Raw genomic sequence first — 23485 nt, forward strand, 5'->3', positions numbered from 1 at the left:
ACTTTTATAGCACCAATAATGATTTTTTCCTATGGGAACCTGCCAATTATAAGTTGAAAACGAAGAAAAGACCATATTGGAAATCCATTTAGAATCTCAATACCGCTGAAAATTTTAAGAATTATGCTTAGAGGATAGAGCAGGTAAGTTAGGAAGGTAACCTAGAGAAATATACATTAAAATAGTTTGAGGGCAAATACTTTCTCCCTTAGCATTTAACAAGATGTTAAGGGCCCATAAAATGTGTTTAATGTGGCTATTAGTCAAAGTTTTAAAATATAAATAAAAGGCTGGGAAAAATTAATTCATGATGCCCATAGCTGTTTCAATAACACATACAATGTACAACATAGTTAGGCATTAAGTTCTTATCAACTCACCAGACTTCAGACATCTTGAGGATTTCATCTTATTTTTCTCATCCTAATAAGATGCTCAGAGCACATGAGAGCCTTAATAAAGGGGACATTAACTAAACCCATTCAGATTCCACAGTAGTGTTCCAGAAAAGGATATGTGCTGATGCCTCACTTTTCCATAACAATAAATCACATTTTATGGGATCTTGACTTTACTCTTAATTTGACTTGGATTTGCATTACTTATACATGCTAAGTAAAAGTCACTCATTCATTCACTTGTTCACCTATTCAGCAAGTCTCTATTGATTTCTCCCTATGTCTCAGGCATGGTTCTAGCTCTCCCCTGCCATGTAAGGAAGGAACTAATCACATGTAGCTACTAAGCACTTAATATGTGGCTCATTCAAACTGAGATGTGCTATGTGTAAACTACACACCAGATTTTGGAGACTTAATTTAAAAAACAATGTAAAATGTCTTGATAATTTTTATATTGATTATGCATGAAAATAATATTTTAGATATATCATGCATTAAAAGTTAATATTAATTTGTCCTTTTGCTTTTAACTTTTTAAATATCCTACTAGAAAATCTGATATATAATGACAGTCAACACTAGACAAAGCTTTTTTTTTTGGACCCTATATTCTACTTGAAGAAGCCAATGATAAATAATAAGATTATATAATTTCAAACAATGAAAAATATGTAAAGAAAATAAAGTAAGAGAAAAGAAGATGACCAAAAAGTGTTATTTTACAAGGGAAGTCATGGAAGTCTATTCTGGGGAGGTGATATCTGAGCAAGAAATTCATGCATGATAGGAAGAGGTAGTCATATAATGATCTGAAGAATGTCCTAGGCAGGGGGAACTGCCATTGCTAAGGCCCTGGGGTAGGAATGAGGCAAGAAAGTTTGAGCAACAGCAAGGAGAGTGTAGCTGAGACCCAGTGAACAAAAGCAGGGCAGTTTAGAAGAAAGAAAAGGGCCAGAATACAGGAATCTCAATTGGAAGTGTAGGCTAAATTCTACATTTTAAAAAAGGCCATTGGAAGATTTTTCAGCAGGGGAATCATACAATCTCATTTAAATGTTTGAAAATAATTCTGGCTGCTGTGTGGAAGATTGATTAAACAGGGATAAGAATGGATACAGGAAATCAGTCAGAAGACTCACAGCATTCCAGGTATCACAATCTACCTGGTTGGAACGGTGTTCTTACCCACTTCCGGTGGCAGTGTGAAAGGATTCAAAGCTTTCTACAAAGCAGTTTGGCAACACGTCCTGAGCTGTAAAAATATGTTCACACCCTTTGACAGAAATTACAAAATTGAATCCCAGTAAAATAACTGCAAAGGTGAAAAAAAAAATGTATGAAGGTATACACTATAATTATATTTAAAATAGAAGCTATCAGGAACTTCCCATGTGTTCAACAGCATATTAAATGATAAATGAGGTATTATATAGTCATTAAATTACAAGTATGAACACCAAGAAACTACCGATAATAGAATTACAGAAGAAATCCAAATGATTTTGTAGACAAACTATTGGGACTACCTGGAGTATTAAGGGAGGCTGCAGGAAAAAAAGGAACATTAAAAAATCATTGCTTTCATATACACCAACCACAATGAATTAGAAAATGCAGTTTTAAATATTCACATTCACAACAACAAAAACTCTAAGGCATGCAGAAATAAGTTGAAAACAAAACATGCAAGATGCTATAGAAAAAGCCATTTTTTAAGAGACATTAAAAATGACCTAACTCAATAATACAGCCAGCATTTCCACAGGTGGGTAGACTCAAAATGTTAAAGACATCCATCCCCCACCCTTATTTAATAGATAAATTTCTTATAGTTCAAGTTAAATTTCCACTGGGATTTTTTTTTTTTCATGTAACTTGAAAAGCTGTTTTTTTAAAATTTATTTGAAGAGTAAAGGGGCCAAGAATAGCCAAGACTTCAACCTACAAAATGCCCAAAGTTTCTATAAAGCTATTGTCAGGGCTGAGATTAGAGAAGGCAGCCAAGGCTCCTACAGCATAAGGGCAGATGCCTGCACCAGTTCTGTGCCCCGCATGCCTTGCTTGCCTCATCCCAGTCTTAGCTCTGTGATACTGACATAATGACAGGTGAGGCAAAACTAATGGAATGAACTGAGCCGCCAAAATGGTCGCAAGCATGTACATTTTTAGAATGCACAATACACTGCATGTGTGTATCTATGAACACGCACAATGTATGTGCACACACATATATCTTATACATACATGGGACAAGAGCATATAACTATAAGAAAGCAAAAATCCAATTCTGAGAAGTTACTTCTTGGGAATGTGAAATGGAATGGAGCAAGGGGAATTGAATTGGGCACTAATATTTTCATAACTTTAAATTTTATTTCATAAAAGATTTGAAGACACACACACACACACACACACACACACACACACACACACATCCCAGGACACAATATCAGAAATGCTAATTTTATAAGTGAAGAATAATATAAAATTGTATATATACTCACATTTTTAGCTATAAATATGTGTGGGCATATGGAGGATTCAAAATGTAGAAAAAATGATCTTGGCTTTTATGTTAAAGTGCCAAGATTATAAAAGATTTCTTTTTTTCTATTTTCCAAAGTCCTGTTACATTACTTTAAAATGGTATTTAATGTTTAATAAAACCTATTACAAATTTGAAAAAGGCCAAATTTAGAGCATAAAATCATACTAAATGTAAAATTATGACACAATAAAGATAAACTTTGCTCAAGATATGACATCATAAAGATAAACTTTGATAACGCTAAATAACTACCCGTGGCCTGCAAGTATCATTAGGATTAAGAAGAATCAAGCCTATCAATAATTCAAATTAATGGAATAAATTCTTAGTAATTACACTACATTTCTTTTATTTTTATTTTTTTTAATTTATTTATTTTTTTAGTGTGTGAGACAGAGTTTCGCTCGTTACCCAGGCTGGAGTGCAATGGCGCAATCTCGGCTTACCGCAACGTCCGCCTCCTGGGTTCAGGCAATTCTGCTGCCTCAGCCTCCTGAGTAGCTGGGATTACAGGCACGCACCACCATGCCCAGCTAATTTTTTGTATTTTTAGTAGAGACGGGGTTTCACCATGTTGACCAGGATGGTCTCAATCTCTTGACCTCGTGATCCACCCGCCTCGGCCTCCCAAAGTGCTGGGATTACAGGCTTGAGCCACTGCTCCTGGCCTAAATTTACATTTCAATTATACTATAAGAAGTTTTAAAATCTATTCATAAAGCACTATAGTGTGGAGGCATTTTTATTATTAAATAATATATAAGCAGAGTTATATATGTGTTATACCTAGAAGCACCTCATTTACATAAATTTTAGATTGTGTCCACATTTCACTTCAGTCTCTATGAGGACCATCAGCACTGTTCTCATTTCAATTTATTCAGGATTTACAAAATGAATAAAGTAAGATTATGAAAAATTTTAAATAGTTGAGAGGCCTACTGTTCTCAGCATAGAAACTAACTCTTAGAATAAGGTTTGCTTATTAAAATAAGGAAGTAACTAGAGGAAAAGGCTATAAAATAAAGTCATTCATTCACCTTTGTTCAAACAAACACAAAGATCCACAAAGGATACCATTTGCAGAACTAATACCTCAGCAAGTATGACAGTAAAGGAGGGATATCCTGGCCAATTACCCACCCTCCCCCTGCAAAGTTCACAGTCATCAGGGTCGATTCATCGCCAAACACAGCAAAGGCTGGTGTTACAGCTCACCTCCTCCAGGCAACAGAACTGTGCACAGGCCCTTAAAAGTGAGGTTGGTCAAGGCCATCATCAGGAAGCGTGTTCTTTTACAGCAGTGTGTTTGACAGGAAGCAATGTCATTACACAGGCATCTTAGGAAGCTCTGTTAATTCTCCCTGGGTGCCGTAATATGGTTCCAGAAAGCTGCCTGTGATTTGGGGATCGGGGGAAGAGTGCTGACAACTGGCCACTGCTCTAAACAGCTTCTCCCCAGATGCACAAACTGAACAGAACTTGATAGTCTTCCTCTCCTGATTAATCCCACATTTTGAGCCATCCCTCATTACCTTGCTGAGTAGTAAGTAGAAAGAAAAAGGGGAAAAGCTAGGAGTTTGGAATGAGCCTCAAGGTTAGCGTTTAACACTTCCTCTTAATGCAGTGAGCTCAGACTATCATTACCCTCCCTGACACACTCAGTATTCACGCTCATCTCTAAACCTCTAACTAGGCTGCTGCTTTCCTTTTCTGACTTCTCCTCCAAATGATAAACAAATCAGGTCACCGCCCAGCTTAAAACTCAACACTGCCATTATTTCACTTTGTCTTCTGTGTTCCCAGCATCAGCACCACCCCCTGAACAATTTTATTAAGCACAGTCGTATGTCAATCCCAAATTATCTCTTAGAAATGTGTGCCTCCAACAGGAGTAAGTCCCTGTAGGTTTTTGAGATGGAGTCTCGCTCTGTTCCCCAGACTGGAGTTCAATGGCACGATCTCGGCTCACTACAACCTCTACCTCCCGGGTTCAAGAAATTCTCCTGCATCAGCCTTCCAAGTAGCTGGTATTACAGGCAAGCCCCACCACATCCAGCTAATTTTGGTATTTTTAGTAGAGATGGGGTTTCACCATGTTGGCCAGGCTGGTCTTAAACTTCTGACCTCAAGTGATCCGCCCGCCTCAGCCTCCCAAAGTGCTAGGATTACAGGTGTTAGCCACCGTACCCAGCCAAACATCACATCTTGAGCAAAAATCACATTGTGAGCTTGATTAGGCACTCTCTTCTACTCTCCTGCATGCAACACAACACCAGGTATATACGCCTGACTCAATTTGTTTGGCATTCTATTAACAGGGACAGCAAACGACTAGATTTCTACATTAATGTAATATTGATAATGACTTGGGGACACTGAAAATTGTTCAGAACCAAATGAAAGTTTAATTCTGTTTGGCATTATTTTGGCAATTTAGTGTATTAGATTATTTAGCCATTTAGCAATTTGGGCTATTAAAACACAAATAAAATTTAGCATTTTAACAAGTTTGGTTATTAGAAAAGTAATAATCCACAAAGGTAATCAAAGTGTCTCTCCTAATATGTGAGATACCCCAGTACACCAATTCCCTGTATTTCTTGATCAAGATAAAAGCAGGTATTTGGATGTTCCCATCTATAACATATCTGAAAGATATAATAAAATAACACTTTCCACGGAAGGCAACAAGCAACCCTAGAATGCAGACTACACATCCTGCAGAATGTGAAGTTCCCTTTCCCAATCGCAGTGAAGTCCTCAAAGAATGTTCTCTTGGGGAACTGCCAGTGTTTTGTGCTGCTATCTGAGGAAGCATTCTGGGAGGTGCCCATGAGCTAAAGCAGCAAAGGGCTCTGGCTCCAAAACATTTCAAGCATTTTAATTTTTATTACAATTTAAACCACGTAAGCACAACTCGGAAAAAGAAAAACTCAATTAACAAACTTCACTTTTCCTTTAATGAGTCTGTTTTTTCTTCTAAGTATAGGCTGTGGGATGGCACCTTGCACACACACTCACACAAATTGATGTCAAGACTCACGGGTCTGCCGTTTCCCCACCTCCTAGCCTGTTGCATTTCAAACCTTAAAATGTCTCCCTTTAGCTGCTTTAGGGACCTGGCATGAGATTTTTCAGCAGCCAATTCCTTCAGCAAGGCCTGCCTTTGTGGAAAGGGCAAAATTTTATACTTAGCAATTTGAGAAGCTGAATTTTTTTAAAAAGGCAAGAGAATATTTCTATAATTACAGAAAAAGCTTTTTCATGCAAAATCAGTTTTCCTTGGGGAAATCAGCATACTGTCTATAAGGAATCCCCAGGCCAAAAGTGCACATTATGCTTTTCAGCTCCAGTCTTTCAAAGCCATGCACTTGTCCAGGAACTGCATAAAGGAACAGTCTATAAATGTGCCCCAGGCCTGGCCCAGATAAGCTGTTCATAAAACAAAACACTTTACAAAGTGTTTTATAATATTTTAAAGGCATATGGTCTATGCCCAAGGAACTGACCATTATCAATTAGTGTGAGACAACCAATAAAAAGTAGGGTATTTGTGCCAGGCATAGTGGCTTATACCTGTAATCCCAGCACTTTGGGAGATCAAGGTGGACAGATCACTTGAGGTCAGGAGTTTGAGACCTGCCTGGCCAACATGGTAAAACCCCATATCCACAAAAATACAAAAATTAGCCAGGTGTGGTGGCACATGCTTGTAATCCCAGCTACTTGGGAGGCTGAGGCAGGAGAGTCACTTGAACCCAGGAGGCGGAGGTTGCAGTGAGCTGAGAAAGTCCCTCTGTACTCTGGCCTGGGCAACAAGAGCAAGATTCCATCTCAAAAGAACAACAACAAAAAAAAGAGTAGGATCTCCAAAACTTATCTAAACACTGTTCACAAAGATAATCACTATAAAAAGCCTTCTCTTCAGATTTTTAACACTTCCAACTAGATAATAAAAATTAGTCACAACTGTTGTGAAATGTTAAAAGTCAAGGATATTTTTGTAATAATGAAAGTAAAGCACAGGTAAAGGAACTATCCAAATTAAAATCCATTTTTTAATTTGGTCTAAATGTAAGGCATATTTGTCTTTGCCTTTAATTTTAGAAAAACATTTTAGGTAATGAAGCTTGAAGAAAGGTTGATAGTAATACTTCCCACTAGACTATAAGACACATTAAATACATACTTCTATCCACTTCATAGTGGAAAAATACTTTGAGAAGGCAATATCCCATTTTAAATCAAAGTAATTATTTCTGTATAGAAGAAAATCCCTATGTTTTATTAGAGTTACTTGGAGCAGGCCATTCTTCTCAAAGAGGCTATTTTTATAATACAATAAATAAAATAGTCTTAAATGAACTGCCCATCAATAGGAGAAAATTATCCATTTGCATTAGAAGAACTCTATTTCTGTCAGGTCTTTCCAAAGCAAACAAATTAGCAGTGGGTTTGGGAACTGTGAATCCACAGCTTCAACTGTCCAAAATTAAAGGTTTGTCAGAATGGGTGGGTGGAAGACGGAAACATTTCAAATGAGTATAAACATTTTATAACCCAGACAGAACCTTTCAAGAGTATTCCCACAGGCTGAAATGATCTGTCACCTGGGCTAGGCCCCAGCTTCATAAATGGAACTTTTATAAATGGAGCATTTTCAAAAATAACAACGAGAGAAAGCAACTCTTTGAAGAACAGTTTTAAAGTAGAAAGCATTCATAATAAGTAGGAAAAGGAGGTTACAAAAGCATGAGATCTCAATTTTGTACAACAAACAAAATCCAAATGAAATCCACACTTTCGTCTGAAGAACACCCCATTACAACATTAGTGAGTGCAGGGTCAAAGCTACTTCTGTGTCCAATAACCTCCAGGCTTTGCCGAATGTACCTTCCCAAGTAGAGAAGAGTCAGAGAACCCTTTGAGGAAGTCCATCCCTGAGGAGGGTGTCTGTGACAAAGTTAAATCTAACATGGTTCAATCTGGCATTTTTCCAAACATATATGACACAGAAAGCTTCTCAATGACCCCAATGACCCAGAACACCTATTAATATTCTTAGCAGCTCACCTTGGAAACAGTTTGAAAAATAAATTGAATACTTGCTTAATGAATACAAGTAGATGAAGAAATTGATGAAAGACTAAAGAGAGCAACAGTAAAATATCAAAAGTGGTGATCTGTGGGTTATGGGATTTCAGATTATATTAATTTTCTAAATCTTCTATAATAAACATATTACCTTCATGATTATGAAAAAAAAATACAGTGTTTTACGATGCCAAAAGGGCTGCACTGTTCAACTTTCTTTAACCTATCCAATGTTGAATAGAATTTCAAATGCCAACATACTAAGTTGGAGAAAAGCAGAAAGATCTGGCAGTCTGTAGATTGCCACATGTAGACCATCTATAAAAGGCCAGCTATAAAAGAAATGTAGTCAGCGTAAATACTGTTCTCGGATTTCTGGTGTCCTATGAAAACAAATGAAACAAGGAGTCCAGTCCTGGCAAAAGATGAAGGAGACCCTCAGCCTCACTAATTTCCTGTTTATTCTCTCAGATGCCAACCATTACACAGCAGCCTTTGGGAGAAAGGTAGAGATAATCTAAACACTACTTAGTCTCTTCATTTCCCCCACAAAAGACAGTGTAAATAGAGGAGAAATCATAGTTTACAAGATACTACGATGAATCTGAGACAATAGTGTTTATTTCCATTGAAAGATGTTTAAATCCTGTTTTAAAGATTCAAATTTCATTGAAATAAATGCTAACCAGTGTAAACTGTTCTTTTCCATCAAAAATATATTTCTGGCATGTCTTCTTCAACTTTAATTTTAATTACATGTTTTTAAAAAAATACAATTCCAAACAATATGGTTGAAAGGCTATGTTAGCCTTGACCCGAGCATTTATTTTCCACGCAGAGTTTCAAAATGTTCTACAAATTAACAGATTGCAAAAAATAGTTGAGTGCTGTTTAGCAAAATATCCATCGCTTAATAATAATAAAAAGCTGCTAAGGTTCTCTGTGGAAACTTGTCCATAAACTCGAATAACAGATTCACAGAACATAAGGGCTGGAAGAAACCTAAACTTACCCTCCACACACTTCACTCCCAATACTGAGGCCGAAATTGGTTAGGTGGCCCCCTCAAGGTCACACAGCTACTTAGGGACAACACAAAGCCAGATGACAATTTCCAGAAGACTGAGATTTTGAAGCTATAACTGAAAACTCCCTGAGTTAATTAAGACAATGACTACAGTCCAACCCTGGCAAGAACAAAGGGATAATATTTATGTGAGAACGAACTTAGTCCATCTGTGGCTGGCACACAAATCTTTCCCTTCACTATATCAGGCTTACGATTTAACTTGTTCTGCCTCTTTTCCAAATAATTTTTGACTGATAACAGAAAACAAAAATCCTCCTGTTATTTCATCTGAGCCCAGCTTTTATAATTTGATAAGTACTGGAATATGTGTATTGCACATAAGTTGAAGAGGAGTGGCAGGCAGGGAGTAGGAGAAAGGTTTATTAAATCAAGAAGCTATCATTTTAGACCATTACCAAAAAAAAAAAAAGCAATCATTTTATTTATTTCCCACACTTGTGCGTTACAACCCACATGAATTGCCCACCAGTGAAAATTGTGAGATTCTCCTTCCCAAATAGGGAGACTGCTAAACTTCTATTTTGAAGTTTTATTGATATTTTTATTCATAATTTTGAGAGAAAGAACCAGAAGTGTGAGGTGGTTGGTTGTTTTTGTTTTGTTTAGTTTTGTTTTAATCAAATCAACTGCCTAAAGAAGAAACTGAAACTCCAGCACAACAACTCTGGTACTCTTAGAGCCACACCATTTTACAAACGTTCAATACTTTAGCCCCAGAGACACAAATTCACATCTGTGCTCTGAAAATCCTGGTATATTAAGTATTGGGGGAAACTGTTCATCTCTGAAAAATGTATATATTTTTAAGTCTATTCAGGCTAAAGCTATTGTTAAAAGCAGCTAACTTTTTTTTTTATGGCACCTTACATTTCTGGGATTCTAAAAAGTTTGCCAGACACCTGCTTTTTCCTATGCAACTACTTCAACTACCCCTTTCTCTCCTCTCGTTCTCTCGTTCTCTCTCTGTCTCTCTCTGTCTCTCTCTCTCTCTCTCTCTCTCTCTCTCTCTCTCTCTCTGTTTTCTCTCTCCCCTCTCTCTCATCTCTCTATATCTCTCTCCTGCAATTGACTTTGCTTTCTCAGCAGGCTTTTCCCCCATGCTATTCCAAATTTGGGCAGCTTCATCTGGATCAACCAGCTTATATTTAAATTAAACTATCTGACATGACATGTAAAATTGTATTTCAGTAGTTTTAGTTCATTTTTCTTTCTTTTTTGGCTGCTATATCCAATTTTAATGATAGGGAATATATTTGGCATTCCCCCCCTAAAAAAAGAAGACGTTGTTCCTTTCAAATTTAATTAGTATTATCATCATCATCATCTCCATGCTTCACAACTCATACCTCAGCACAAAATTCAAGCTGACGTGTTGTGTTGATCCAATTTTCGCACCAGCCTCCTGTTTGGTCAAATCTCCATCCTCATCTGATTAATCCTCCCTCCCTGAAACACTCAGCAGGTGACTTCTAAGACACCATATGCCTTTGGTTTTTCTCCTGCTTCATTAGCTGACTTTTATCCCCGATCTCTAACACTGATTTCCTCCCTATCTCTCTGCCCTCTAAGTGCCCTTAGACTCAGTCCTCTGCGTCTTGTCTTTGCTTCTTGTCCACACTCACTATTTTTTAGTGATTTCACCCAGACTCACAACTGCCACATTTACACATCTTCAGCTTACTCCCATCTGACTTCCAGACTCTTAATTATCAACTAACTCCAGGTTCTATCCTCATTTTGGACACCTAGTGGGAATCATAATTTTACCATTTTATATATCCAAAACCAACTCCTGATCATCTCCATTCAAACCTCTCAAAATGCAGTCTTCCCCATTCCAGTAAGTAGCACTTCCATCCCAGGCACAAAACCTTGGAATCCCCTTCACCACCTCTTCCTTCCTCATGCCTTACATGGAATCCGTGATCAAATCCTACTGACTGCATCTTCGAAAGAGACCAAGAATCTGACCCCGTCAAACCACCTCCATCCCTCCGAAACTTGTTCAAATCAGTATCTCCCAATCTCCCCTGACTACACAGGAACATAGGTTCCTGATTCTTCTTCTGGACGTGTTCCCTCACAGTGTATTCTGAACTCAGCAGCCAAGGTGAGTCTTCTCAAATATAAGTAACACCCTGTCCCTCTTGGGTCCCAATCCTCCAGAGGCTCCCCATTCCATTTAAAGCAGGAGTTGAAGTCTGCACAGTGGCCTATAAGACCCTCCTCCCTACCTCACCCTCCTGCCCGATCTCCCAGCACTCTCCCTGTGTTCCACCCCAGGGCTTCATTGCTCTTCCTCAGACACAGCAGGCTCACCTCTGCCTTATAACATTTGCGTGTGCCACCTCCCACCCCCAACAGCCTGGGGAGGTCACCCCGCAGATGACATGCCGTCCTTCCTTAACAACTTAGGGCCTTGACTCAGAGACCACCAGCTCAGCAGGGGGGGCCTTCCCTGTCCATCTTTTCTAAAATGACAACACACCTTCTGCTCCCTAGTCCTCTGTTTCTCTGTAATGATTATCAGTAACTATGTGCTAAAATTTTGACTGTTGGTTATTCTGCCTTCCCCACTAGAATTTAAGCTGCAAGCTGAGTTTCTTGCTTTTTTAATACACTTCTGAAGCCCCAACTGCTAGAATAGTGCCACATCAGAGCTGAGGGGAGAATCCACAGTTGTTAAACGAGTGAATAAATGCACCACTATAACCTGGTTTTTCTTTACAAAAGGTCATGATAATCTTTTCACATAAAAAATGAACATCTAATCAAAGAGGCAAGGACAAGATGGGCCATGAGTGGGTAACCGTTGAAGCTGGGTGATGGTCATATGGAGATGGTTTAGACATTCATTCTACTTTTGTGTATATTTGAAATTTTCCGTAATAAAAAATAAATATACATTTGCTTAATTATTTAATGACCACATAATATTCCACAGTCTGACTCTACCATAACTATTTAACCATCTACCCTACTGGAGGATATTTAGGTTTCATCTTTTTCTCTATCACTAAAGACACTAAGATAAATAATCTTACACACTATCCAATTTGCCTTACAACAAATTCCAAGAAATAGAAGAAGAGTTTTCACATTTAAAATCTTATATATACTGCCAATCTTCCCTTCAGAAAGTCTGACCCAGTTTATGTTTCCATTGGCACATTAAAGAAGTACTATTCTAAGAGCGGTTCATAGCATGGTGCTAGGCAGCAAGGTGTTACTGGTCCACTGAGATAGGTCCAGAAATTGAGAGTAAACATTTAAAAACATTTAATTCAATTTGAGAGAGTTAATTTTATGTATGATGAATATTTTATATGTGTGTATGTGTGTGTGTGTCCTATTTGATGTTTTATTATGAATATCTGTGATTTTTCTTCTCTGGCTTCTTATTTTCACTGTATGTTACAAGCACATCTGTCAAAAACACATTGGGAAAAGATTGCCCTTCAGTGTAGTTTGAAAAAAAACTATACTGTTTGCCCACAGCATCATCAATTATGATCTTTTTGCTTGTTTTTATTTGTCATTTTAGTTACTGCGAAATATAGGTTGGTGTAAAAGTAACTGTGGTTTTTGCCATTACTTTCAATGCAAAAAAACCACAATTACTTTTGTACCAACCTAATAATATACCACTGTTGGTTTAATTTGCACTTTTGATAGCTGACAGATTTGACCATCTTTTCATGTATTTCATGGCGCCATATTCATTAGTTTATGAATTGCCTCTTTACTCCACAACTCTATTAAATGTTCATCTTGCTGATAACATTATAAGAGTTTATTTTAAAAGCTCTGTGTACTTTAGAAATATCAGCCTTTGTTGATTATATTGTTTGTAAATATTTTCCCAGTACATGACCTGTCCTTCAAACAAGTTGAGACAGTTGCCAACATTTTGAAAAATAAAGATGTAAAAACATATGTATATGTAGTCATATTTTTAAATCCTTTCCTTCATGATTTCTACTTAGAGATGCCTTCCCCATATACACATAAATTGTAAAAATATTTATCCATAGATTTTTCTCTTACATTTACAGCTTATCTTGTTACATGTATAATTTTGATCACTAGAATTATTTCTACATGAGCCGTGTGGTAGAGAACCTGCTTTGTTTTTCCAGAAGACTCGGCAGGTGTCCCAATATCTTTTATTGAGTAATTCACCTTTTTCCTACCAGTCTGAAACACCAACCTTACCATATACTAAATATCCATACATATATATGTAAAACAAGGTTCTTTAATATTTTATTCATTGATGTATTCCTGTATCAATATCATTGTTTAATCATCATTGACTTAAAATATTCTTTAATATCTAAGAAGGCAAGTGCCCCTCATAAATATTTCTTATACTTCTGAGAGTATTAATAGGTTCATTCTTCCAGATGTAGTTCAAAATCATTTTGTCAAGTTCCCTAGTCTTGATATAAATTGTACTGAGTGTACACTTTATTAGAACAAAACTGATATTTTTGTACTAGTATATTGAATCTGGCTTTCCAAGAACAAAGAATCTCTCTCCACTAGTATGAAACTCATTTTATGTCCTACAATTGAGTTTTGTAGCTTTTCTTACTTAATTCCTACTATACATTTTTAGGAGAGTTACTCCCAACATTTGTATGGTTGTGCTCTTATTCTAGGTGTGATCTCTTTTTAATAATATTGTCTAATATTTATGCTTGGTAATTAAATCATCAATTGTTATTTAGTTTGTGGCTAAGCAGCAATTTTTGTCAACAATCATAGTTATTGATTAAAATTTTTAGGTGAGTCTAAATTCACTCTGCTAATTTTACTCATATCCTCATTCACTCATTTTTTAAAAATCAGACACTTGTTACATATATCTCAAGATATCAGGGTACCTAAAGATTAATATTATATTTTAAAATATGAATCCTCTCCAAGGAACATAAAATCTAGGAGAGTATATAAAATATACATATATTATTGTATAAGTCAGAAATTGGGAGGTCTTTAAAATGGTACAGTTAAACTGTATGATGAGAAATAACAGAAGGACATGCTACAGAAGGATGGAGAGCTTAAGGAAGTCTTCATGTGTGTGGTAGCATTTATCTTGAGGACAGAATGTCAGGATGTAAAGAGATTAAAGGGATAATACTCTAGGAAGAGGGGGAAAAAAGTATAATCAAAGACAAAAGGAGAAAAACCCAGATAAATCTGGCCTAAAGCACAGGGTATACTAAAGAAGGAATCGGATAAACTAATAATAAGTGGATTTCTCTGAAAGCAAGATTAATTTTGTTCTTAGGTAGAAAATGGGGAGCTATGGGACAAACAGGGCTATGTTCTAGGAAATTAAATCTGAGGGCAAGATGCAAATATTGGGCAATTTGGGGGTGAGAAGGACTGAGGCAGAGACAGTACGGTAATTTTAAAGCACTGTCCCCAAATTCTATGACCCTTCTCCAGTTGAGAGGTAGGAATCTGTATTCCCACTCCTTGAACTTAGGCTTTGTGGCTGCTTGACTAATAATCCAGCAAAAATGACACTAGACCAGCTCCCATGCCCAGACCTTAAGAAAGTGACAACTTTTACTCCTATCTCTTGGAACATTTACTCTTGCAACTCAGCCACCATGCTATGAGGAAGACTAAGCAGTGCACTGAGAGCCCACATAGTGATGACGGAAGTCCCCAGTTCTTAGCTCCCAGTCAACTGCTAGTATCAAATTGCCAGGCATGTAGGTGAATCATCTCACAAGTGGATCCTCCGGTACCCAGTCAAAATATCCCCAGCTGATGCCATAAGAGGCAGAGATGAGTTTTCTCTGCTAAACCCTGCCCTAACTGCAGATTTGTGATTGTTACTGTTTTAAGCACTTAGTTTTGGGACGGTTTGTTGCACAGCAATAGCAACTGGGACAGAGACCAATTTAGAGGTTCTCATAATAGTGCATATCAATGAGAAAAAATGACTTAAAAGCAGCTGTGGGAATGGGGGAAATGGGTTAAGATGCCAGTATATTCTGAAGGTGCAATTAATAAATGAGAAAATTGCTGCCTAAAATTAAAATTATAATTTAGCCTCTCAGTTATTTCCCTGAATAAGAATTAAGTAGAGAGAAATAGTTATTTACTAATATTTCAGATGGGAAAGGGATTTTCTGTTACGAAGCAGTAAATATGACAAAACTGGAAATACTCTAAAGACAGCCTTTGGGGATTTAATGTAGACCAATCACTCTCAAACTGTGTGCTCAAGACAAGTTCAAGGTTGCAAAGGGTCAAAATTATTTTCATACTGATACTAAGAAATTATTTTCCTTTTATTACTTTCACTCTCCGAAAGAGTTTTCCAGAGTCTTCATCATGTTCAGTATCTCAACGAACTGACTGCAGAAGCAAATAAGGAAATTCAAATCTCTTTTATTAAGCAAGACTTTAAGAGATTTGTAAAAATATTAAATGGTGCCACTGTTCTCACCAAACATATATTGTTTTGAAAAACAGAGTAATTCTTTATTTAAAAATTATTATTTATGTTAATATGTAACAGGTTTATCATTGTTACTTAAATATTTTTAAATGTCCCCATTTTACTTTTTAATATAGCAAATAGTGAAAATATAAGCTGCATGTTAAAAAGGTATATAGAACTCTGAACAATTTTTAAGAGTATAGATGGGTCTTAGGCCAAAAAGTTTGAGAAGTACTCAATACTGGGGCACAGAGTATATGCCAAAGTGTTAAAAAAAAAAGTACCATGGCAGAGTAGACATGAAGAAGAACAAAGGGGTTCTTACAAGTCCTAGACTTAAATATTATCAGCATCTTCTTAGCTTATATGGAAGTGACAGCCATGCAGCTATTTTATGTAAACTTTTTGTGTTCATAATAATCTTGCTGAATAGCACCTTTAACCCCCAGAGAATATAGCAGTAGAGATTAGATCATCTGTCTCAGGTTACAAAGTGCTGATATTAATAATGTCTTATATTTGTTCAAGCTCTAGCCCCCCAACCCCCAAATATGCTCTGGTATTATTAAGGGGAAAATTAGGTACATTAAATCAGGAGAAATAAACTGTTAACATAGGTAGTTATTTATGTTTATTAAGTACTTTTCCCCTAAAGGACTAAAAATATTTCAAATACATCAGCATGCATAAAACCACCATTAATAACCTTACAGGTATAGAGTTGCTATATCCATATTATAGAAGAAAAAAATGTTATTAGTTAATACACAGTAAGCTAAAAAGCAAAAACATTAAATCTTTAATTCTTTATCTCTGCCAAGCTATCAGTTACATGTCATGCCAAAAGCAAAATGGATATCTTGAACCACCACGTTTGCCACTTTTAAATGAGCATCAATACTTTCTCCCTCTGTTTTAATCTAAGATGATTTTGTATAATCATTTGCCTCTTTCCATCTTCACTGTCCATCTCTATTGTCTATATAGAACTCAAGCCTGGGAAACGTTTTTTAACAAGACTATCAAAGATTTTCTATGCATTTATGAAGCAAAATTAGTCACTGAACTTGCATTCTCAGTTATCATAATCTTCCTGGTGATCCAAGAGGATTAAAAAGTCACTCAAAATGCTGATTTATGGCTGGGCATGGTGGCTCATGCCTATAATCCTAGCACTTTGGGAAGCCAAGATAGGCAGATCATCTGAGGTCAGGAGTTCAAGACCAGCCTGGCCAACATGGTGAAACCATGTCTCTACTAAAAATACAAAAATTAGCCAGGCATGGTGGCAGGCACCTATAATCCCAGCTATGCAGGAGGCTGAGGCAGGAGAATCACTTCAACCTAGGGGGCAAAGGTTGCAGTGAGCGGAGATCATGCCACTTCACTCCAACCTGGGCAACAGAGCAAAACTCCATCTCAAAAAAATAAAAATAAAAATGCTGATTTAGAAAACTAGCAAATTGTTTTTACAATGAGGCATTAAGCTCTCCTCTAACTCTTAGCATCACCAGTCAACACAAAGGGAAATGCTTAGCATTGCTTAGCATCACTAAGCAATATATAGGGAAATGTATTCAGGCCATAATCATACTCATGTATAAGCCATGCTACTACTCAATGTAGGAGGATGATTCCACGTAATGGGCAACTAAAAAATGAAAAAAAAAAAATGTCAGCTAATAACCGATAAGAAGAAATGATGAGATTTATGTGGCTGAATGAGGGTGTATACAAGGCTAATGTCAGCTTCCACAATGGACAAATCTGAAAATATATAGAGAGTCAACATAACAGAAGTTTATTTCTCTCCCTCACATAATTTATGCTCCATCTTTCACTGTATAGAGTTTGTTCCTGGGAAAGACTGCAAATATGACTATTAACAATTTTCTGTTCAGGTACATATGGATTACTGAATAGGAATAGTGAAAAGCCATCCATAATGCAATGATTTAGAGTTAGGTTCACTTAATCCTGTCTCTCAGCATCCCCTCAGGCCTCCCAGATTATTGGCATCCAACCACAGGAAAGAGGATGATAGAGCCTGGGATTTCAAAGCTGTGTCCCAGATTTGCCCTACATGACTGTTCACATTGCTTTAGTGAGAACAAGTCGTGTAGCTCACCTACACACCCTTGGAGGCTGCTCCACACCATACTTCTCCCTGGCTGGGCAGCTGTTCACACCATACTTTTCTCTTGAGGGTTGAGCACAAGCTATGATGGACAGCAAGCAACCTCTGTCCCTGGGGTGATGGTTCCACTGCCAGGCAAACCTCTGACCAGTTATCATGAAATATGATGAAATGGGCCACAAGAAACTTCACTCACAGGTGGGCAGCCTACCCACAACAAAATCATGCTTGGGATGAGGAATCCCTCAATGGGCAACACACCATACACCTACAGAAGAAGCTGTGGCACAGTTGAGATGATGCAGATGGTCACACAGCTGCTGTGTGCATGAAAGTGGGAATCAGTACACAGGAGGAAGAGACAATATGCTTAAAAACTCAAAACCATAATGTCAAACAATATGTGAGTCTGTCTGTTCTGGAAAAGCAATAAAACAGGCAGATTAGCCTAGCCAGTAGGGATCAGAAAAATAGTAATTATTCACAGGCAATGGTTTTGATTACATTCTGAGTATAAGAAACAGAATTATAAACACAATTCTCTATCAAAAATAAAAATCAGTTGCTCCATTACTAAGAACATGTGGGATATCTGAAATTCTGATATACATATTCTTCCATTAAATGATATTCCTTTCCATTCAACAAGTCAGTGTATTGTCCTTGTGTTACAGCTACATGGTTTCTTTTGATTTTTTTTTTAATTTTCCTATTATGAGGTTTGAGGTTACACTGAGCTATAGTCATGCCACTGCACTCCAGCCTGGGCAACAGAGCAAGATCCTGTCTCTAAAAAAAATTAATAATAACAAATAAAATTAAATTGTCCTGTTATTATTTATGTAAGGAGGATGTCCATTAGAACAGAGGAGTCTAGTCTGGCTCCTTACACTCAGGAAAGGCTGTTTCCACTAGAACTGCTTTTGTTCCCAGTAACTGACTCTGTTTCACCCACTGCACTGTTGGTGCTGGTCACCACAGGTAGCTCTGGACCTGCCGCCACGGTGCTTCCTGCACCAGTGATGGGCAGAATGCCAAATCATTGTTTGTCTCTCTAAGCCACCTCTCCATAGCCCCAGTCCCAGGTGTGACAAACCTGAAGTCCCATGAGTGTACCTACTTGCTGGCAGACACCAAGAAAAACACAAAAGTGGGCACTGCTGCTTGGGAAGTTAAGAGAAATAGCACTTTTATTCACCAAGCTTCACACAATATCAGATGCCCCCAAATTCAGGAAAAGGATTCCCCATGCCAGGCAGCCCAAATTGGGATGAATGTATACTGTACATATAATAAAATGTTAATTCAGACTGCCACATGGACCCCTGCTGCTTGTCAGGAGATATGGGTCATCTCAAAAGGGAGGAGAGCTGGAAGATTATGCGGGAAACAATTTTCTTTTCCATGCTTTCACTAAGGACTCCTGTCCATAAAAATCTCCCAGGATTTACAGGGCAAATCAGGCTTTGTCTTCTCTATTCACTGCCAGGACCCCAGGGGCAAAGCCACTAGGAATAGCTTTATGGTGGGGGTACTACTAGTGGCATTCCTAGTGATGACAATTGTCCTCAGAACTGTCACACACAAAAAAACTTTCTGTGATGATGAAAGTGTTCTATGTGCTGCCCTCTAGCCACATGCAGCTAATGAGCGTATGAATTGTGAACAGTGTAAATGATATACTCAATTTTTGATTTTCTTAATTAAAATAACTATATGTGGTTAAATTTAAATGACCACATGTGGCTACCAGCTTTTGTACTGAAGAATACACATAATCAATGCAGCATACAAGAAAATTGACTGTTTAAAGGTTTTTAGAAGGAAGTTCCTCCATTGTTCCTAGTAACCTAATCTAATATCTAATATCTAATGAAATAAACATCTGAGTATTTCTTTCTGACTGTTTAAAAACATTCTGGCCCTGTCTTGGTTGAATCATGAATCCAATCTTAACCTGATTCAGATACCTTCCCTATGTCCTAGAGCAACAATTCTCAACTTCTTTGATTATGAGAACCCATCTTTAGGGTCAAAATGAATTGTTAGCCATTTATAATAGTAGTATAAAGTAGTTTTAATCTCTGTTGATTAAGAAAATACATTATAATAAAAAAGCTCCTCTTAATTCAGTAACACTTTATATTCATGTACATTTCCTTATAGCAGGAGCTATACAGAGTTTTTAAATAGTCATATATATATAAACATAGGAGACTATTTATTTAATATATGAGACATCCTAGGAATGCCACTTAGTACCACCACCACAAAGCTAACACTCCATGTACTCCAGGACTGTTACAGTACTCCACAGCCTCCTGGGCTATGTTACCCACACAGCTGAGGAGCCTTTTCAAGACTGTGCTCCTAAGTGTCTGACTACTTTGCAGATACATGAGTATTTATTCCCAAGATTAATACATGTGAAAAAGCAACCTTCCTAGTAGCTGGAAGTCAAATTTTTTCAATATATATCTGGTAGCAGATATATGATACAAATGATATATGCTGCAGTTAAGTCCAATTATCTATCATTCAAAGATGATCAAGGTTTAATAATTTGGATTCCCTAAAAGTGTATGTTTATAACTCAACATGTATATCATACCTATTAACTCTTTTCTGGTCATTGTCCTACCAAAAATTATCCCTACTGTCTGTCTTTGACCAACTCATGTTTCTCTGTGTCATTTTTGAAGCCAAAATTTGAAGAAATACTCTGAGAAAAAAAAATTTACTTAACAATTATGCAGTCAATTCACTGTAGTTAATCTGCATACAGCAGGTTTTTGAACTCCAATTTTGAAGCAAATTATCAGCAATCTCTCTAGTCTCCATAAGTTCACTCTGGTAGCATACTCTCATAAGGTTTATGTCCAAATACAAGACGGGACACAGGTGGCTCAATTTATCTTAAATAGGCCAAACATCACATCTCAGTTTCAACTCCTCTATTGCCAATTTGGAAATCAACGTATGTTTGTTCTCCATACTAGATTCCCAGTGAGCTAGTATGGACCATAATCTTCCCTTTTATTATCTAGAGATGGGTGCTTTACAAGTAACATGTGAACAACTGCTTAGGGAGCTCTGTCAGAGGAGAACCAAGCCATTCCTAGGGCAGGAATGGCCAGGAGCTAGATGGCCGGAGGTGAATGGTCACTTTTGCGAGGTTGCAGAAGATTGACAAAAGACACCATTAGCATCACAAATCTGTTATTATAATAAATCAGGACAAACTGTTTCTACAGCCTAACTTTTCAGCCCAGAAATTATCTAAGAGCTAAAATCTCACAATCTTGAGAGCAAACATGAAAGGATAATGGCACAAGGTCAGATACTACCAATGTGACCTTAAAACATCCCCCCCAAATCTCTGAGACAGTCCTGTGGTTTGGGGTGACAGCCCCATAGGACCCATCACACCACTCATGGCTAGAGGTTTCCCAGTCTCCACAGGCACTCCCCTGAATGCACAGCTCTCATCAGAACCAAGTCCCCAATTACATCTTTCAGAACAGGGGAGCCAATCCATATTTCAAAATAAAAAGTATGAGATTAAAAACCAAAACAAAAAACAACAACAACAACAAAAAAAAAACTGGGCACTGTGGCTTACACCTGTAATCCCAGCACTTTGGGAGGCCGAGGCGGGCAGATCATCGACTCGGGAGGCTCAGGCAGGAGAAGCCCTTGAACCCAGGAGGCAGAGGTTGGAGTGAACCAAGATCGTGCCCCTGCACTCCAGCCTGGGCGACAGAGCAAGACTCTGCCTCAAAAAAGAAAAGAAAAGAAAAGCAGCTCCTAGGCTAGTATGAGTTCACTCCATGAAATCTGAAAACCTCTTGGAGGCTCTGTATACATTACAAAAATGTACCATACACCCAAAAATGCCCCCAACCTTATTACAGCTGACAAAGCATCAAGCAAATCACAATCCACACTCTGGAAAAGAAGTCTCACACATACAAAAAATGAAAGATATCACATTTTTTACTGGCCACAGACCATTTTACACTTCGAAACTCTCTGGGTTTCTTAGAAATATGCCATTCACTGAAAAAGACAGGAACACATTTCATCAAGATGAGCTGAAATAAATCTAATACAATAAAAAATGTATCTGCTGAGAGGTACTCACTTATTACACATCAGATGCATTGACTGCTGTAGATATCAACTATTTTCTCAAAATAGTCATTCTTTAAAAAGACTGGCAAACTTAAACATTGAATTTAGAAAGATGAATCTGAGGTTTTCATTCAATTCACAATGGCTTCTGTTAGCAGCATAAAAAATTCTTCTCGATTAAATCATATGAGTTGTAATCTATTCAAGATAAAATGCCTTAAAACTCACAAATTTAAAAAGCACATACACCTACCTTTTTAAGAGAGATCACATTTCAGGATTCTGTATCAGAGAGAAACCGTCTGTTCCTGTGAAGAAAAAATAGAAGAAAAACTATCTACTAGTAACAATAAATAGCAAATGTGAATTTTTAAGACTAGCCTATAATCTTATCATGTAGTGTTTCATTTATAATATTAAAGAAATGGAAACTTTAAATTAGCCTTAAAATACTTCTTCATTTCTATCTATATAAAACATTTTATAGTTTTTAATTCCAATGATTTTTTTAAAAAACAAAATGGATAAAATCAAATGGAAAATGGATAAAAATCAAGGAAAATTGCTCAAAATTAAAGTATTTACTTCATATCTAGCCCAATGACATATTTTCAAACATTTTGTTTAATTCCGTAAAATAAATGTATAAACAAAGAAGGAAATATATAAAATTCCATTCTTGTTTCTGCTTTTCCAGTGGGAAAATGAGGTGAAAAGGTTGTAATAAACTGTGTAGGTAACATAAGGTAACAACTATAAGCTGCTACCTCCTTCTATTGATTTTTTTAATTGTCCAAGCCAATAATAATCTATATTTAGGGGCTTTATTTTACTTAGCTAAGACTTTTAGATTACAAAAAACTACATAAAAATTTAAATAAAAACAGAATCCCTCTGATTTTATTTTACATGTATTACTTTAAATAAACAGTTGACACAGAAACCTACTAGTCACTCATAAATACTAAATATGAATTTTCAAGATCACATGTTGACATAAATTATGTTAACTTTACATATTCAAGCCAAAATAAGAAAGTAAATGGTTCAGTTTAATATAAGTTAATCATTCACTACTATAAACCATTTCCAGTCAAATCTAATTAAAATGACAACAGGATAATATCCACAAGAATGTAATTCTGACTCTGACAATGTATATGTTTGGTTTCATCTGCAATTTAACTTCCAATGGGGATAATGATATATAGACTTAGAAACAATGACCAGGATTCTGACCCAAAAGAGCTCCAAGGATTTGAAAAGACTGCCAATGCATAAATTCAAGGAGACCACAGTCCAGAGGTGTCCGGCTCCTCAAATGAGAACTCCTACATTAGCTTGTGTTCGCTTCACTTCAGAATAAAAATCCTTTTTAAACTTTAAATAAGAAATTCTCACAATGTCCTGCTGAAAGGATTGTGAACCCTGCAACCACTTCCATGTCTGCAAACAGCCAAGGTGAGTTCCACTCTTCTTGGCCAAGCTTAGTTAGCTATAGAACCTCTTTCCTTCAAAGTAACACCAATGCCCCATGTGGACTCCCCAGTGTAAGCCAGCATCTGAGGCCTTTCCTCTCTTGCTCTTCATCCCTGCATATGTCAGCCAG

At 37.0% G+C, this 23485-nt stretch overlaps 1 protein-coding gene across 18 annotated transcripts in view; it reads right to left on the reverse strand.

Annotated features, from left to right (window-relative positions):
• PLCB4 (phospholipase C beta 4) overlaps nt 1-23485 on the reverse strand; it is a 396811-nt gene that overhangs the window by 347022 nt on the left and 26304 nt on the right. For 13 of the 18 annotated variants that reach the window (XM_039479588.2, XM_074406257.1, XM_074406256.1 and 10 more), the window contains exon 2: nt 22130-22184. The exons of the other annotated variants lie outside the window; for them this stretch is intronic. The gene's annotated coding sequence lies outside the window, so the exon portion shown is untranslated. The remainder of the gene's footprint in view (nt 1-22129; nt 22185-23485) is intronic. 18 annotated transcript variants of the gene reach the window in all.

The sequence above is a fragment of the Saimiri boliviensis genome, chromosome 9 (assembly GCF_048565385.1).
Source record: "Saimiri boliviensis isolate mSaiBol1 chromosome 9, mSaiBol1.pri, whole genome shotgun sequence".
Taxonomy (NCBI): Eukaryota; Metazoa; Chordata; class Mammalia; order Primates; family Cebidae; genus Saimiri; species Saimiri boliviensis.